The sequence below is a fragment of the Peromyscus maniculatus genome, chromosome 22 (genome assembly GCF_049852395.1).
Source record: "Peromyscus maniculatus bairdii isolate BWxNUB_F1_BW_parent chromosome 22, HU_Pman_BW_mat_3.1, whole genome shotgun sequence".
NCBI lineage: Eukaryota > Metazoa > Chordata > Mammalia > Rodentia > Cricetidae > Peromyscus > Peromyscus maniculatus.
Window position 1 is genome coordinate 1423914 of NC_134873.1, and position 19449 is coordinate 1443362.

General features: G+C 41.5%; 1 long non-coding RNA gene across 1 annotated transcript; it reads left to right on the forward strand.

Annotated features, from left to right (window-relative positions):
• The first annotated feature begins 4085 nt into the window (after positions 1–4085).
• LOC143270158 (uncharacterized) lies at positions 4086–14691 on the forward strand. The gene is made up of 5 exons (XR_013047135.1): positions 4086–4391; positions 5559–5687; positions 7624–7737; positions 11382–11509; positions 13255–14691. It is a non-coding gene; the product is annotated as an uncharacterized LOC143270158 (long non-coding RNA).
• Positions 14692–19449: the final 4758 nt, after the last annotated feature.

A 19449-nucleotide genomic window follows, 5' to 3' on the forward strand; every position in this document is an offset into this window, starting at 1 on the left:
GCCTTCCAAGTTCTTACTCCTTAACTATGACTATTGTTATACATGGAGGATAGCTATAATGGCCTGCCCCAGCACCTCTCTGGAGGCTTGAATGAGAACAGCCCCCATGGGCTCATATATTTGAATGCTTGGCCACCAGTTGGTGGAACTATCTGGGGGAGGATTAGGGGGTGTGGCCTTTTCAGAGGAGTTGTGTCATTATTGGTTCACCTGGAGGTTTCAGAAGACTTGTGCTATTTCCAGTGAGCTCTCTGCTTCTTGTGTGAGTCAGGTGTAGCTCTCAGCTGCTGCTCCAGCATCATGCCTGCCTGCCTGGACTATGATGGTGATGGATCTGTATGCATCCCATTGGAACCATATATTGCCCCACTCCAAACAAACCCTTCCTTCTAGGAGTTGCCTTGAGCATGGCAATAGAAAGTAATAGAACCATTGTCTAATTACAGTATGAGTGACATGAACAAAGCCTGAAGGATACATTGGAGGCACTGAAGGGGTGTTACCCAGAGGATTATGGCAAAAACAGGTGAAGTAATTCTATAATGTTGGCTTAGATAGCATACAAAGAAGACCAGTTGATTTAATCAGGTACATTTATGAAGTATGAGTTTTGAAAATGTATTTGATGCTGCTTGACAGATGGAAACCCTCACTGACTTTTATTCCACAACAAATAATGACTCCAGGTCTTTGTCATTCATGTCATCTCAGTGACATGCCTAATTTAGCAGTCTACTTTTACCTTTTGGTATCAGGGTTGAGGAGGTATGTGCTACTTATGTGAAAAACCCACACATTCGAAAACTTACCCAGCATCGTCAACATAACACAGAGACGATTAAAGCTTCAGAAGCATTATTGGCCAAAGAAAAAAAGAGGGAATATACATCACACATATATGTCTAAACACTTCAAATGAATCATGTGAAAATTTTTGGTTCAGTGGTTTCATTGAGAATTGGACCCATCAAACCATGTAATACTTGTCAGACTTAGACACATCTTCTTTTTCTTTCTTTTTTTATAATTTATTTATATTTTATTTGCATTGGTGCTTTTGCCTGCATGTATGTCTATGTAAAAGTTCAGATCTTAGAGTTACAGACAGTTGTGAGCTGCCATGTGAGTGCTGGGAATTGAACCCGTGTCCTCTGGAAGAGCAGTCAATGCCCTTAACCACTGAGCCATCTCTCCAGCCCCCAGGACACATTTTCATATGTCACATGTTTCATTCATTGCTTCTTCCTCATTAACTAAGTATGCTTAAGCCAGTTATAAAAAGGGAATGCATAGGCCACATGGTATAAGGATAGTTTTCCAGGACACATGCCACAAGAAAAACAGAAACACTGAAAATGAGTGAGAAGATATTTTCCTGAACTCTTTTACAACAGGAGTACTAATGAATTTATACAGACCATTTGTTTACCAGAGTAGATAGTTTCACATGATTCTAAAAATTATTTACCAATGGGGTGTGTGCAGGCTTGTGTGCATGCAGTTCTATGCTTGTTTGTACAATACTAGTGTGTGTGTGTGAATGTGTTTGTGTGTGTGTGTGTGTGTGTGTGTGTGTGTGTGTGCATGTATACATATGTGAAGTTCAAAGTATAACCCTACAAGAGGGGTTCCCTCCTTTATTAGGTGAGACAGGGTCCTTTACTATTTCTACTGATTTGTGTGTTCTACTCTGGCTGGCATATAGGTATTACAGCTGTTCTACTCTCAACCTCCAATATTGATAAAGGTGTGCTGGGATTGTGTACGTGAGATGCTTGCTGTTAGTTATGGATTGGAACCAAGGTACTTAGGCTAGCAAGGGAAGTACTCAGCATGTGATGAAGTGAGTGTGCAGTTTTTTTCTTGTGTGTATTAGTGTAAAAATATTTTTTGTCAAAATATAAGTGAGAGGGCTAAGCTGATAAAGGCCTAATATAATATCACATACACATTAAGACAGTGGTTGTCAACCGGAGGGTAGTGATCCATTAGGCAATCATAAGACTCTCATTCAGAAAGGTCACCTAAGAACTTTGGAGTACATACATACTGACATTATAATTCACAACAATAGGATAATAACAGTTATGAAGTAGCAAGGGAAATAATTTCCTGTGCAGGTTCACCACAACATGAGGAAGTGCATCAGATGGTCACAGTCCTAGCAAGGTTGAGAACTAGTGCCTTACAAGGTGATTAGCTTGTGGGCTCCCAGAAGGGAAGATATGAAGGAGGTGAAGGAATGGGCCAGGCTGGGTCCCTCTTCTCTGACACTATTTGAAATACTGCAGACATAGGAACACAGAGACATCGTTCCTCTCACAAGCAAATATATTACATGTCAAATTAGTGGGAATTACCAGTAAATATATTTCTTTTTCTTTGCAGCTATCAGTTATTACCTCAAGAGTAGACAGGTTCATTGTACTTTTGATGACTTTAAAGTGGAGATCTCACTATCTGAGAAAAGCTGTTTCTTGCTTTTCTTCAAGAGGATGAACTTTTTCGGTTTTGAAAATTAACTCTTTTGTTTGGTTGTGTATGTGAAGTGTATGTGAGCACCATTCGTACATTTGTTGTTTTTTTTTTTTTTCAAATGAAGCCGACTTCTGAAACAAAATATGCTGTGCTCTGTTCCTTTAAACTATGTATACCAAGATTAAAAACAGACTAGGAGAAAAGAGTTTTACTCTGTTTTGCTCAGTTTCATTGGGTCTGCTTGAGTTTTGTCATGTGATCAGTGGATCTGAGTTTCATTGCTGGAAGTACAATGGGGATGATGTTCAATGATCTTTCCCTGAGTTTTTCTTCAACATGTGGGTTGTACTCAAGCAGTTTGCTGGCAATTGTGTTTTTTGGGATGGACCCCAGGTCATTATGCCTGCAAACAGAGTGATCTGCTGGCACTGGACTCTTTGTGTGTGGTTTCATTTTCATTTGTTTGTTCTCTTTCTTTTTTCTTTTTTGGTGTGTGGGCATGTATGTGTTTATATTAATGCTAATATATTTACTGTCAAAGCATACATCTAAGGGCCACTGAGAGGGCTAATCTGATAAAGGCACTTGCCAGCATGACTGACAAGTCCACTTTGAACCCTGAGACTGAAATGGTGAGAGGTGAGAAACATCTCCTATAAATTATCCTTGGACCTCCACACTTCTGCTGTGGCAAACAGTTTCTTGCCTTTTCCCATTCACCAAATAAATTGAGAACAGATTATCCTTGAACTCAAAGAGACCAACTGGCATCTGCGTCATGAGTGCAGGGATTAGAGGAGTGTACCAACATGCCCAGTCTCTCATTCATGTTCTTCCTGCCTATAAGTTCCTGCATTTAAATATGTCAAACTGGCAGGCCAATGAGGCCTAGGGTCCAGGAAGTTAGCAAACACCCTGAGGCTGGCTAATTATTTCTACTAATGATATCTTGGCCTATGCTTATGGTCATGTGCATAACAAACATATTCTTTCTATGGTTTGAAAAGATGACTCAGCAGTGTATACCACTTTTTGCTCTGGCAGAAGACCTGGGTTTGATTCACAGAACCCAAAGTATAGAAAAGGGGCTGGCTAGAGAAACCCACCCTGACCCTGGAGCCTAGTATTAGGGAAGGATGGCTCAGATAAAGCCAGTGAGAGAAACACATTTTAGCTCAGATCAGAGACATCTCTGCCCTGTCCAACTGACTTGTGAAATCGACCAATCACAGAACAGGACAGCAGAATCCTGGCCCTAGGGCCCAGGACCAGGGAAAGAAACACAGCCTGTGTTTGGGACCTGAGCCAGAGAAGTGAACATTTTATCTCCAAACCCAGAACCCAGGAAATACGCCCTGACTCTGAGACCAGTACCAGAATAACACTCTTGGCCCCTAGAATCATAGTCAGTGAAAGAAATGTGCCCTGGCCTTAGAGGTAGTGTCAAAAAGCCAAGAAAGGACAGTGAAAGAAACACAGTTTGGGCTTGAAATCAGGGCCATCTCTGCTCATGGCTCATACTGGCCAATCCCTGGGCAGAAAATAAACTAACCAATCACAGTTGACTCTGCCCCCTAGACATTCTATATCAACTGCCCTTCCCAGTCAGTTGTGAGCTGTTCTCTCCACTCTAGTAGAGGCAGCTACTCTCCTGAACTCCTCCTTCCCAAATAAACCTCTTTCTCAAAAGAGTTTTGGGTGAAGACCTTCATTGACTGGTGAACAGAAGAACCTTGCTGGGGATGTCTTATAGTGGAACAGGCAAGGGGGAGCTGAAGAGAAGAACCTTGCAGGGACTTCCAGTAGTGGACTGACAAAGAAAGAGCTGGTAACACTGATCCTGAGATTGTGGCAATCCAGGATAGGAGCAGGATTGCTGTGTCCTGTGGGAAGATTATACCCCATCACACCAGGTATATCCTGACATTCCTGAAGAGACAAGATACCCTTCCTTGCTGAAGTAGTTCCAGGCCTGACTCTCCAGAGAGGTCAGAAAAAATTCCTTTCCAAGGTTGTGTTGTTTCTTTGCAGTCCCAGCCATCACAGCTGTGCTACACAGCTTCAGGTGTCCAGGACACATTCAGGGCAGAGCTCTTGTTCTAAGTAGCCCCAGGGGTCCAGGATACGTTGCCCTCAAGGGCTAAACTTTTTCCAGCTCAGCCATCACAGCTGTGCTAAAGAGCTTCAGGAGTCCAGGACACCTACAGGGCAGAGCTCTTGTTCAGAGTAGCTCCAGGTATCCTTGATCCCTCACCCTCTAGGTCTAAACTGTTTCCTTGCAGTTAAATCCATCGATTTACTAACATTCTGGTGTTAAAACCTGGAACACCAAACCCACAGTTTTTGCAGTTTACTCACACCCACATCTTGGCTCACAACGATCTGGAACTGCAATTCCAGGGGATCCAAAGCCCTCTTGGGTGTCTGTGGCCAGCCTCCACACAAGGTACACAGAAAGAATCCATGCAAAATATTTAAACATCTAAAATAATTAATTGAAGACATGTTGGGTACATTCCTGTTGACATTAGCTACTGCACGATTCTCTAATATTTATTCTCTTGATTTGTTTGTGTTCTTGTCTCTCTGATGCAAGTAGCTCACTTTCTGATTTTTGTCTCCATAGTCTAATTTACTATCACATACCCATGAAAACAGTGTTTTTCAACCTGTGGGTAGTGACCCATTTGGTAATCCTAGGACTTTCTTTAACAGAGATCACCTAAAAACTTATGAAAATATAGATATTGACATTATAATTCATAACACTCACAAAATGACAGTTATGAAGTAGCAAGGAAAATAATTTTATGTGGAGGGTCACCACAACATGAGGAAGTGCATCAGATGGTCACAGCCTGAGGAAGGTTGAGAACTAGTGCCTTAGAAGGTGATTAGCTTGTGTGTTCCAAGAAGTGAGGGTATGAAGGAGGTGAAGGAATGGGCCAGGCTGGGGTCCTCTTCTCTATTTGCAATACTGCAGACATAGGAACACAAAGACATCGTTCCTCTCACAGGCAAATATGTTACATGTCAAATTAGTGGGAATTACCAGTAAATATATTTCTCTTTCTTTGCAGGTATCAGTTATTACGTCAAGAGAATACAGGTCCATTGCATTTTTTTATCTTTAAAGTGGAGATCTCATTACCAGGAGAAAAGCTGTTTATCACTTTCCTGCAATGGAAAGGTAGAAGATGAACTTCCAGGTTTGGAAATGAATTCTTTCCTTTGGTGTGTATGTGAAGTGTGTGTGAGCCCCCAAACCTCTACTTGTTTGATTTTCAAACGAAGCTGACTTCTGAAACAAAATAGGCTGTGCTGTGTTCCTTTAAACTATGTATACCAAGATTAACAACAGACTTGGACAAAAGTGTTTTTACTCTGAACAGTTTCATTGAGACTGCTTGAGCTTTGATTTGTGATAGGTGGATCTGAGTTTCATTGCTGGAAGTACAATGGGAACCATGTTTAATGATCTTTCCCTGAGTTTTGCTTGAACACATGGGTTGTAGTCAAGCAGTTTGCTGGCAATTGTGTTTTCTGGGATGGATCCCAGGTCATTATGCCTGCATGCAGAGTGATCTGCTGGCATTGGTGTGCTAGTGTATTGTATCAATTTCATTTGCATTTTGGTGTGTGTGTGTGTGTGTGTGTGTGTGTGTGTGTATTAATGCTGATACATTTACAGTCAAACATACATCGCAGAACCTACATACTGAGAGGGCTAATGTCATAAAGGCACTTAACAGCACGACTGACAACTCCAATTTGATCCCTGAGACTGAAATGGTGAGAGGAGAGAACCAACTCCTATAAAATATCCTTGGACCAGGCCTGGAGAGATGGCTCAGAGGTTAAGAACACTGGCTGTTCTTCCAGAGGTCCTGAGTTCAATTCCCAGCACTCACATGGTGGCTCACAACCATCTATAATGAGATCTGGCTCCCCCTTCTGGCCTCCAGGGATACATGCAAACAGAACACTGTATACATAATAAGTAAATAAATTTAAAAAAAAAATCCTTGGACCTCCACACTTCTGCTTGGCACATATATTTATTGCCTTCCCAGAGACCAGGTTGTCCTTGAACTCACAGAGACCAGCCTGCCTCTTCTTCATGAGTACAGTGAGTAGAGGATTGTATAAATATTCCCTGCCTCCTGTTCATGTTCTTCCTGCCTATAAGTTCTCTGCATTTCAATGTGTCAAACTGGCAGACTGATGAGGCCTAGGGTCCAGGAAGTTAGCAAACACCCTGATACTTGCTAATTATCTCTACTAATGATATCTTGGTGTATGCTTATGATCAGGTGCATAACAAACATATCATTTTGGGGTCAGAAAAGATGACTCAGCAGTGTATACCACTCTTTGCTCTGTCAGAAGACCTGATTTGACTCACAGCACCCATATCTTAGCTGACAGCAATCTGGAACTCCAATCTAGGTTATCAAATGCCCTCTTGGATGTTTGTGGGCAGGCCACACACAAGGTACACAGAAAGAATTTGTGCAAAACATTTAAACAACTAAAAAAAATCAATTGACAACATACAAACATGTTGGGCACATTCCTGTTGATATTAGATACTACGGGATTATCTAATATTTATTATCTTCATTTGTATGTGTTCTTGTCTTTCTGATGCAAGTAGCTCACTCTCTAATTTTTGTCTCCGTAGTCTAATTTACTATCACATACCCATGAAAACAGTGGTTCTCAAATCTGTGGGTAGTGACCCATTTGGAAATCCTAGGACTCTTTTAGAGAAGTCACTTAAGACCTTCTGAAAATATATATAGATATTGACTTATAATACATAACACTCGCAAATTGACAGTTATGAAGTAGCGAGGAAAATAATTTTATGTGGAGGGTCACCACAACATAAGGAAGTGCATGAGATGGTCACAGCCTGAAGAAGTTGGAGAACTAGTGCCTTAGAAGGTGATTAGCTTGTGGGTTCCCAGAAGTGAGGGTATGAAGGAGGTGAAGGAATGTTCCAGGCTGGGTTCCTCTTCTCTGACACTATTTGCAATCCTGCAGACATAGGAATACAGAGACATTGTTTCTCTCACAAGCAAATATGTTACATTTCATATTAGTTGGCATTACCAGTGAATATATGTTTTTTCTTTGCAGCTATCAGTTATTACCTCATCTAGGGAAGACAGGTCCATCTCACATTTGATGTTCTTTAAAGTGGAGACCTCAGTACTGGAGAAAATCAGTTTCTCACTTTTCTGCAATGGAAAGGTAGAGGATGAACTTTCTTGGTTTAGGAAAATAATTCTTAGGTTTGGTGTGTTTGTCAAGTGTGAGTGGGCCCAAAACCTTTATTTGTTTGATTTTCAAATGAAGCCATCTTCTGAAACAAAGGAGGCTGTGCTGTGTCCCTTTAAATTGTGTATACCATATTAAAAACAGACTTAGAGAAAAGTGTTTCACTGTGAACACTTTCATGGAGATGCTTGAGCTTTGGTATGTGATAGGTGGATCTCAGTCTCACTGCTGGAAGTACAATGGGGACGATGGTCAATGATCTTTCCCTGGGTTTTGCTTCAACATGTCTGTTGTAGTCAAGCAGTTTGCTGGCAATTGTGTTTTCTGGGGTGGATCCCAGGTCATTATGCCTGCAAGCAGAGTGATCTGCTGGCACAGGAGTGTTTGTGTATGGTTTCAATTTCATTTGTGTGTTTTCTACTTTGGTGTGAGGGTGTGTGTGTGTGTGTGTGTGTGTGTGTGTGTGTGTGTGTGTGTGTGTTAATGCTAATATATTCTCAGTCAGAGCATACATCAGAGGGCCACTGAGAGGGTTAATCTATAAAGGCACTTGCCAGCATGACTGACAACTCCAATTTGATCCCTGAGACCTAAATCGTGAGAGGAGAGAACCAAGTCCTATAAATTATCCTTGGACCTCCACACTTCTGCTGTGGCACACATGTTTCTTGCCTTCCCCCATGCACCAAATAATTGAGACCAGAGCCGAGCCTGCCTCTGCTTCATGAGTGCCGGGAGTATAGAAGTGTACCAACATGCCCAGTCTCTCATTCATGTTCTTCTTGCCTATAAGTTCTTTGTGTTTCAACATGTCAAACTGGGAGCCTGATGAGGCCTAGGGTCTAGGAATTTAGCAAACATCCTGAGGCTGGCTAATTATTTCTACTAATGATATCTTGTCCCATGCTTATGGTCATGTGCATAACAAACATATTCATTCTGGGGTATGGAAAGATGATTCAGCAGTATATACCACTTTTTGCCCTGACAGAAGACCTTGGTTTGATTCACAGCATGAAACGTAGGAAAAACGGGCTGGCTAGAGAAACCCACCTTGACCTTAGAGCCGAGAATTAGGGAAGGATTGCTCATATAAGGCCAGTGAGAAAAACACAGTTTATCTCAGATCAGAGCCATCCTTGCCCCTGTCCAACTGACATGTGAAATCGAACAATCACAGAACAGGATAGCAGAATCCTGGCCCTAGGGTCCAGGACCACTGAAAGAAACACAACTTGTGTTTGGAACCTGGGCCAGAGAAATGAACCAAGGAAACATGCCCTGACTCTGAAAACAGAAACCCTCTTGGTGCCTAGAATCAGAGTCAGTGAATGAAATGCGCCCTGGCCTTAGAGGTAACATCATAAAGCTAAGTAAGGCCAGTGAGAGAAACACAGTTCATCTCAGATCAGAGCCATCTCTGCCCTGTCCAACTGACTTGTGAAATCAACCAATCACAGAGCAGGACATTAGAATTCTGGCCCTAGGGCCCAGGACCAGGGAAAGAAACAGCCTGTGTTTGGGACCTGAGCCAGAGAAGTGAACATTTTATCTCCAAACCCAGAACCCAGGAAATATGCCCTGACTCTGAGACCAGTACCAGAATAACACTCTTGGCCCCTAGAATCATAGTCAGTGAAAGAAATGTGCCCTGGCCTTAGAGGTAGTGTCAAAAAGCCAAGAAAGGACAGTGAAAGAAACACAGTTTGGCCTTGAAATCAGGGCCATCTCTGCCCCTTACTCACAATACTGGCCAATCCCTGGGCAGAAAATAAACTAACCAATCACAGTTGACTCCGCCCCCTAGCCATCCTATATCAACTGCCCTTCCCAGTCAGTTGTGAGCTGTTCTCTCCACTCTAGTAGAGGCAGCTACTCTCCTGGACTCCTCCTTCCCAAATAAACCTCTTTCTCAAAACAGTTTTAGGTGAAGACCTTCACTGACTGGTGAACAGAAGAACCTTGCTGGTGACCTGTCCAGCAGGTCAGGTTATTAGGTAGGACCTGAGGAGGCACCTCCTGAAAGACCAATGGGGGTGAGAGAGAAAGGAGACCAGGCACATAAAAGGGACAGAGTCAGTCTGAGTCGCATCAAGGTCTAGTTTATTGCAAGGCAAGGCAGGCTTATATATACTGGGGGATAGGAGAAGTGAATAGGGGAAGGGGGACTGATGTAAAATGTCTGAAGAATAGGATCAGGGTGAGGTCTCTTTGGTCCAAAGCTTGTACAACCTACCAACCTGAACATGTTTCAGGAAGTTATTCTAAAAGTACATTTTGTGGTTTTTCCAGGAACGAGTGTTTTTGTAAGTTAGTGATGAACGAGTGTTTTTGTAAGTTAGTGACAATTATCAAGGGTGTAGTCATGCCAGATCATCCAGGCAAGAAAGGTCAAGGCACAGTCATTCATATTTTTGTTCCCAATATGCTGGGACATCCCATGGTGGACTGAGCAAAAGAGAGCTGTTAACACTTAACCTGAGATTGTAGCTCTCCAGGATAGGAGCAGAATTGCTGTGTCCTGTAGGGAGACCATCCCCCATCACACCAGGTATATCCTGACATTCCTGAAGAGTCAGGATTCCCTTCCTTGCTAAAGCCGTTCCAGGCCTGACTCTCCGGAGAGGTCAGAAAAATTTCCTTTCCAAGGTTGGGCTGTTTCTTTGCAGTCCCAGCCATCACAGCTGTGTTAAACAGCTCCAGGTGTCCGGGACACCTTCAGGGCAGACTTCTTGTTCTGAGTAGCTTGAGGCATCAGAGATCCCTCCCCGTCTAGGGCTGAACTGTCTCCTCGCAGTTTCAGCCATCAGTTTGCTAACATTTTAGTTCTGAAACCTGGGACACCAAACCCAGAGTTTTTGCAGTTTACTTACACCCACATCTTGGCTGACAACCATCTGGAACAGGAATTCCTGGGGATCCAAAGCCTTCTTGGATGTCTGTGGACAGGACACACACAAAAAAACACAGAAAGAAAACATGAAAAACATTTAAACACATAAAATAATCACTTGAAGACATACAAGTAAGTTGGGTACATTCCAGTTGACATGAGCTACTGCATGATTCTCAAACATTTGTTCTCTTCATTTGTTTGTGTTTGTGTCTCTCTGATTCAAGTAGCTCACTTTCTGATTTTTATCTCCATAGTCTAATTTACTATCACATACCCATGAAAACAGTGGTTCTCTTCAGGTATGTAGTGACCCATTTGGGAATCCCAGGACTGTCTTTCACAGAGGTCACCTAATACCTTCTGAAAATATGGATATAGACATTATAATTCACAACACTCACAAAATGACAGTTATGAAGTAGCAAGGAAAATAATTTTCTGTGCACTGTCACCACAAGATGAGGAAGTGCATCAGATGGCCACAGCCTGAGGAAGGTTGAGAACTAGTGCCTTAGAAGGTGATTATCTTGTGTGTTCCCAGATGTGAGGGTATGAAGGAGATGAAGGAATGGGCCAGGCTGGGTTCCACTTCTCTGAAACTATGTAAAATACTGCAGACATAGGAACACAGAGACATCGTTCCTCTCATAAGCAAATATGTTACATGTCAAATTAGTGGGAATTAAAGGTAAATATATTTCTTTTTCTTTGCAACTATCAGTTATTACCTCATCTAGGGAAGACAGGTCCATGACACACAGGATGGTCTTGACAGTGGAGAACCTTATTCCAGAGACAATCTGTTCCTCGCGCTTCTGCAAAGGAAAGGTAGAGGATGAACTTTCTCGGGTAAGGAAATCAATTCTTTTGTTTGGTGTGTATGTGAAATGTGTGTGAGACCCCAAACCTTTATTTGCTTGATTTTCAAATGAAGCCGTCTTCAGACACAAAATAGGCTGTGCTGGGTTCCTTTAAATTATGCAAACCAAGATTAAAAACAGACCAGGATAAAAGTGTTTCACTCTCTTTTGCTCAGTTTCATTGAGTCCACCTGAGTTCTGGCATGTGATAGGTGGATCTGAGTTTCATTGCTGGAAGTAAAATGAGAACCATGTCTTATGATCTTTGCTCGAGTATTTTCAACACATGGGTTGTAGTCAAGCAGTTTGCTGGCAATTGTGTTTTCTGGGATGGATCCCAGGTCATTATGCCTGCATGCAGAGTGATCTGCTGGCATTGGTGTGCTAGTGTATTGTATCAATTTCATTTGCATTTTGGTGTGTGTGTGTGTGTGTGTGTGTGTATTAATGCTGATATATTTAAAGTCAAAGCATACATAGCAGGGCCACCAAATGGCTAATGTCATAAAGGCACTTGCCAGCGTGACTGACAAGTCCAATTGAACCCTGAGATTGAAATGGTGAGAGGAGAGAAACAACTCCTATAAATTATCCTTGCACCTGCACACTTCTGCTGTGGCAAACATGTTTCTTGCCTTCCCCCATGCACCAAATAAATTGAGACCAGATTATCCTTGAACTCAAAGAGACCAGCTGGCCTCTGCATCATAAGTGCAGCGATTAGAGGAGTGTACCAACATGGTCAACCTCCTATTCATGTTCTTCCTGCCTATAAGTTCTCTGCATTTCAATGTGCCAAACTGGCTGGCTGATGAGGCCTAGGGTCCAAAATCTTAGCAAACACCCTGAGGCTGACTCATTGTTTCTACTAAGGACATCTTGGCCTTTGCTTATGATCATGTGCATAAGAAACATATTCATTCTGGGGTGTGGAAAGATGACTCAGCTGTGCATACCACTTTTTGCTGGGGCAGAGGCTCTGGCTTTGATTCACAGCACCCACATCTTGGCTGAGAACCATCTGGAACCTCAGTGCCAGGTGATCCAAAGTATACCTAGGTGTCTATGTGCAGGCCACACACAGAGTGCACAGAAAGAATGCATTCAAAACATTTCCACCCCTAAAATAAATCCACTAAAGTCATACAAGTATATTGGGTAGGTTGCTGTTGACATTAGCTACTGCGTGATTCTCTAACATTTATTCTCTTCATTTGTTTGTGTTTGTGTCTCTCTGATTCAAGTAGCTCCCTTTCTGATTTTTGTCTCCATAGTCTAATTTACTATCACATACCCATGAAAACAGTGGTTCTCAACAGGTGGGTAGTGACCCATTTGGGAATCCTAGGACTTTCTTTCACAGGGTTCACCTAACACCTTCTCAAAACATAGATATAGACATTATAGTTCATAAGACGTGAAAAATGACAGTTATGAAGTAGCAAGGGAAATAATTTCCTGTGCAGGTTCACCACAACATGAGGAAGTGCATCAGATGGTCACTGGCTGAGGAAGGTTGAGAACTAGTGCCTTACAGGGTGATTAGATTGTGTGTTCCCAGAAGTGAGGATATGAAGGAGGTGAAGGAATGGGCCAGGCTGGGTTCCTCTTTTCTGACACCATTTGCAATACTGCAGACATAGGAACACAGAGACATCGTTTCTCTCACGAGCAAATATGTTACATGTCAAATTAGTGGGAATTATCAGTAAATATATTTCTTTTTCTTTGCAGCTATCAGTTATTACCTCGTCATGAGAAGACAGGTCCATCTCACTTTTGATGTTCTTTAAAGTGGAGATCTCCCTACCAGGAGAAATGCTGTTTTTTACTTTTTTTTTTGATATGAGTGTCATTGTTAGAAGTACGATGGGGATGATGTTGAATGATCTTTCCCTGAATTTTGCTTCAACACATGGGTTGTAGTCAAGCAGTTTGCTGGAAATTGTGTTTCCTGGGATGGATCCCAGATCATTATGGAAGCAGAGTGATCTGCTGGCACTGGAGTGCTTGTGTATGGTTTCATTTTCATTTGTTTGTTTTCTTTTATTAGTGTGCTGTCAAGTGTGTGTGTGTGTGTGTGTATGTATCAGAGGGCCACTGAGAGGGCTAAACTGATAAATATTCTTGCCAGCATGACTGACAACTCCAATTTGATCCCTCAGACTGAAATGGTGAGAGGAGAGAACCGATGTCTATAAATTATCCTTGGTCTTGTCTCCTTTGCCCCAACCCTATCACATGGCATCACAGGCAAATTTGATCAAAGCTTGAGCTTTGGCATGTGATAGGTGGATCTGAGCATCCTATCCTGGAAGTACATTGGGGATGACGTTGAATGATGTTTACCTCAGTTTTTGCTTCTATGTCAGACTTATATTCTAGCAGTTTGCTGGCAGTTTTTGTGTTGTCCCTGGAAACGGCATGGTGCAGGACTGTATTTCCACTTAAATCACTCAGGTGGGAATTAGCACCCTGAATCAGTAATATAGTTATGCATTCTACATTGCCCCTCTGTGTGGCCTGTTGGTATTGTATAAAGAATGAGACATTCAATTCAAGAAAGTCAAGATAAATATTTCTAAAATTGCATTGAATAGTTACACTTATATCAGAGAAATTGCTCAGCTTATGCATATTTCCCTCTCTTTTTAAGACAGGGTCTTCTTAAGTACCCTAGTCTTGCCTAAATTCATAATCTCCCCACCAAAGCTTTCCAAGTGATAGAATTTCAGGGGTGTTCCACTACACCTAGATATTAAAGCATCTCATCAGCACTAGTTGGTTGCTGTTATAGTGAGGGAGGTTGCTTGTTCATTTGTTTCACTAACTTGACACAGGCTGAAGATCCCTGGAAAGAGGGATCCTCACTTGAGGAATTGCCTCTATCAGACTGGGCTGTGGGAAAGTCTGTGGAGCATTTTCTTGATTGAGGTTGATGTGGGAGGGCACCTCTTCCTAGAGGTGGTTGCACAGCTTGGCAGGTAGTCCAGAGTATTCTAAGAAAGCTGCAAGCCTTGGAAAAAGCCATGGAAAAGCAGCATTGCTCCCATGATCTCTGCTTCAGTTCCTGCCTCTGGTTCCTGATTTGAGCTCCTGCCCTGGTTTCCCTTCATGATGGACTGTGATGTGGAATTGTGCACCAAATAAACATTTTCTTTCCCAAGTTGGTTTTGGTCAGATTTATCATAGCAACATAAAAACAAACAAGGACAAAATCTAATGCAATTCATATTAAAACTGCTGTCTAAGAGCTACCTTAATCAAGGGTGTGTAGCCTTCATCATCCTGGATGTCAATAGAGGCCTTTTTGGATAATAACAATGTTATCATGTCTGGATGATTGTGTGCCCAGGAGTATTGGAGTGACATCCTACAAATTGAAAGGATATTTTAGGAAATTACAGATTATCATATAAAGGCACATTCAACTAGATAGCAAACTTCATTTCCTTCTGATGTAAGAGAAGTAAATGGAGTTTTATTATTTACTTATTTCTCTACTCAAGTGTTCATTTGCTGTGCTAGGGATATAGTGCATGGCCATCCCATTTAAGGTAAGTGTTCTATCACAAGTTTCAGTCTTCCTCAGAGTAGCGCATCTGCATAACAGAACACCCAACAGACTGAATTCAGCTTGGATTTAAATCCTACTTTAATTGCTGTTATAAACTAGTTATACATTATATATAGTAGTATTCAGTAGGTAGGATTGCAGACCAGAGCCACTGTGCCTACTTTTTCTTTATTTCACATTTTAGCATCACTGACATCTCTGCCACTCATAATTCATGATATTTTATGACTATAATTGGCAATATTACATGTTATATATTAGGCTTTCTATGAGCTCCATAACTCAATTTCCCCATGCACAGGATGGGGATTCAACACTGTAGCTATCTTACATTGTCCTACTGTGATGCTTCAATTCACATCTTCAAGAGCATGGACAAGTGTTTCCAGCACCTGACATTCAGTGTTTGGTGGATACAATAATGATTAATCTTCCTACTGACAACAAACACAATATTCCAATAAAGAGAAATAACAGAATTATACCTACTCTTAAGGCACATTTTTTTATTCAAATATGTTTACAATATTTTAAAACTATATTCCCCAAGATGGTCCTGAACTTGGTAATCCTCTCAGTAGGCAGGATTGCAGGTCAGTGCCACTGTGCCTACCTTACTCTTTATTTCACATTTTAGCATTGCTAAAATCTCTGCCATGATATTTTATGACTATAATTGGCAATATTTTTAACTCTGCCGCTATAAAAAATAAAAGGTTATCTTGCAGTCCACTGTGCCTTATATAAAATGAAATATGATATAGTCCACAGGCCCATGGCAATTCTACAGGTCACTTGTATCTATGTAAATTTTAGCTCTTAAAACTATGAAAGGCAAACAAGATGAAAATAGCAGTAACAAACAAAAATCTAAATCCTCAGTCATTGATACTTTGATTTTTTTCACTTCTCAATGCCCAAAAGTAATATTTCTGTATTTGCTGCCAACAGGGACACAGCCTAGTCCTCAGACAATAGACAGAGTGTCCCTGATAATCCAGACACCAAATGGTAGCAAAGCAGGCCATAGTGCTTTGCCTTGCAACCTCCAATGATTTCATAACTCCAAAAATGGCAAATATAAGGAGATAACCCACTGCATCATAGCTCCCTTGCTTTTATTTTCAAAAAGCTTTAAACCAAAAGAAAATTAGGATTCAAATGAGCATGAGTCTTTGTAGTCAATATTTAAATTTATGGAATGTAAGGAAAGCTGACTGGGCTTTATGTGTATGCTGTATAGGAGATACCTAAGTTCCATGTGGGGAATAAATGGATTGACAGAATGGATATATACAGTTGGGAAATTTGGTGTTTTTAAAGAATGTGTTTATTAAGCAAAGACAATTTTGAAAATATAATTTATTGTTCTATTATTTGTATAAAGCAAAGCACTGTCAATTGGAATTTTGGAATAGAGGTACCTGCAGGGCCTCCAAAGCAAAACACTGGGGGAGTTGGGTGATGTGTCAGGTCCTTACAGTCCTGCAGCCATGAAAAAATACCTCCCTAAGACTGGCTTGATGGAGATAGAAAAAAATCCATCTGGAGTGGGCCAATCCAGACCCAAAAAGACAAATACTGTTTTTGATTTGTACTTTTTTTCCTTTAAAAGTCTGATATGGGAACTACAATCTGAATAACCACAGAGGTTTGGTACTTGGTAAGGGACCAGAGGGAGGAGAGTATCTCTCAAGGAAGGGAATAGTCTATAGTGTTATGAAAATATAAGTGAACACTAGATTAGGAAGGTTTAATTAGAGGAAGATGGGAGAGAAGGATAAAGGAGGGAATATGAGCAGGGACAATCAACACTGCAGACCCTTTGAAAAACTGTATGGAAACTGACTACCCCAGAAGCTTCCTATACATAAGTGATAGGAATCTAAACGGGCTCAAAACATAATAGGTTTGACAAGGCTCCAATTAGACATCTTATGCCACTATCTTAAACCTCCTGTGCCAGGAACAAGGTACAGCCTGTTGAGTCCTAAACCAAAGGGACCCACAGAAACCCCCAAATAGCACAGGGTATTTCCAAAGCTGTTGGTGTCTCTGCACAACCTGATGTTAAGGTCTTGTTTCTGAAAGTAACACTTCTGTCATTGAACATGGAGAAGTTAAGCTGACGTCTAACTAGATTCTTCACCTACTAACCAGAGTTCATGGTACTGGAAGGCAGTCTGTACTGGAGAGAAAGGTAATCCTCAATATCTCTCAGCTACAAACCCTGTGACCCACAACAGCACCCACATGGAGCTCACAACCATCTGTAAATGCAGTTCTAGGGAATCCAGCACCCTCTTTTATCTTCACAGGCACCAGACATGCACACAGTGTACCATATGCATGCAGGCAAAACATAATACACGTGAAATAAATGTAAACTTTAAATAATAATGTAATGCACTTATCTAGTAAGTTCACTCTATTAAAGTATACAATCCAGTAGGGTTTTCTTAGTATGTTCTTAAAAGTATGCATTCATCATCCTATTTGATTTTAAAATATTTTTGTCATTGGAGAAGAAACTATTGATTCACTAGTAGTTATTCTTCATCCTCCAGACCCTACCCCCTATCAGCTACCAATCTAACTTTCTGCTTCAGGTTTCTCGTTCTGGGTGTTTAATAGAAATCAAACCAGCTAATAGGGAACTATCCCATTCTTCTGTCATTTTGCTTCTTTCACTGAGTTTAATGTCTGTGATGTTTATTCATGTTATAGGATGTAGCAGTACTCTACCCCTTTTCATGGCTAGACACTTGACCATTGTATTAACACAGCACCCTTTGTTTACCCATTCATCAAGCAGTAGTTATCTGGGGTTTCTACCTTTTCTCTATTGTAAATGCTGTGCATAATCTGGTGCTAGTGGCTGCATCATTGTATAGCTATACTTCTAGCAGTTATGTAGCAGGTTCCTGTACCTTGGTTCCTTCACTCTCTCTTATGAGCCCCAGCACCTGTACATGCTAGACAAGTGCTCTACCCCTAACCTCAATCATCAGCATGCAACATGTACATTTCAATTTTTCCTTTTTTCCCATTATTTTACAGTGATTACATGTTGAAGAGACAAATTAAATGAAAGTAAAATGCTAGCAAAATTAATTTCACTTGCTTAGTTTTACATTTAAGGTAATTTGTAAAGGTATTCAAAATTCAGAATATGCAACCAGAAGTGGTGATACATTTCCTATAATCCTAGCATTCAGTGGGTGGAGGCAGGAGCATGTTCACTTAAAAGAGACCAGCCAGAGATACATGAGATCCTGCCTTAAAAAAAAAACAAAATAATAACAACAAAAAACAAAAACAAAAAATCCACAAATTAACCCCCCAATGAGCTTATAGTTGACTTTGTATCTCTACAATTAGAGGTGGCATGCAGTTTTGTAGTATAGAGAATGCTTAAGATTCCAACTTAGAGAGATGTTGAGACCATGGTTGGAGGAAGCACAGGGACAAATAGCCAAACTAGTGGAAATGCATGAACTGAGAACCAATGGTGTAGGAACCCCCATGGAACTGGACCAGGCCCTCTGGATAAGTGAGACAGTTGATTAGCTTGATCTGTTTGGGAGGCCCCCAAGCAGTGCAGCCAGGACCTGTCCTTGGTGCATGGGTTGACTTTTTGGAGCTTGGGGCCAATGCTGAGACACTTTGCTCAGCCTTGGTGTAGGGAGGAGGGGACTGGACCTGCCTTGGCTGAGTCTGCCAGGCTGGGCTGACTCACCAGGGGAGACCTTGCCTTGGAGGAGGTGGGAGTCGGGGGTCAATTGGGAGGGGAGAGCAGAGAGGTGGGAGGAGGGAAGATGGGGGAATCCGTGGCTGATATGTGAAATTAAGTTAATTATAAAATAAAATTACTATAAAAAAAGATTCACGCTTACTCTGAGTCACAACAGAACCCACCCTACTTGTTAACCACCCCCTGCCATTTATCTATTCAGAGGCTGCTTTTTGCCTCTGCTTGGCTTCAAACTGAGGGTGAGAGTATAATGAGATGTCTGAAAGGCCCACCCTATGCAAAAAGCAAATCAGGCAAAGAATTTGTATGTGTGGCAAACCTATTTTCTGAGGCCCTCACACTGTCTCCTCACCCTCTCACAACCCTTTCCAGGAAAAGATGAAACATCACCATTTATAGCTTCTTAGTGAGTATTTAGTTTGGCGATCTGAGTTATCTTGAGCAGTTTTGTTCTCTATTTAATCTCAACAACCACCATGAAAGATGGAGAGTGGAGTCCCGGGAGGAGGTAAAGGGGCATATGGAACTCAAGTTTATAACCCAGACCCAACACCCTGGTTCCATCCCAGTTTTTCCCACAACCTCTGTTTCTGTTTCT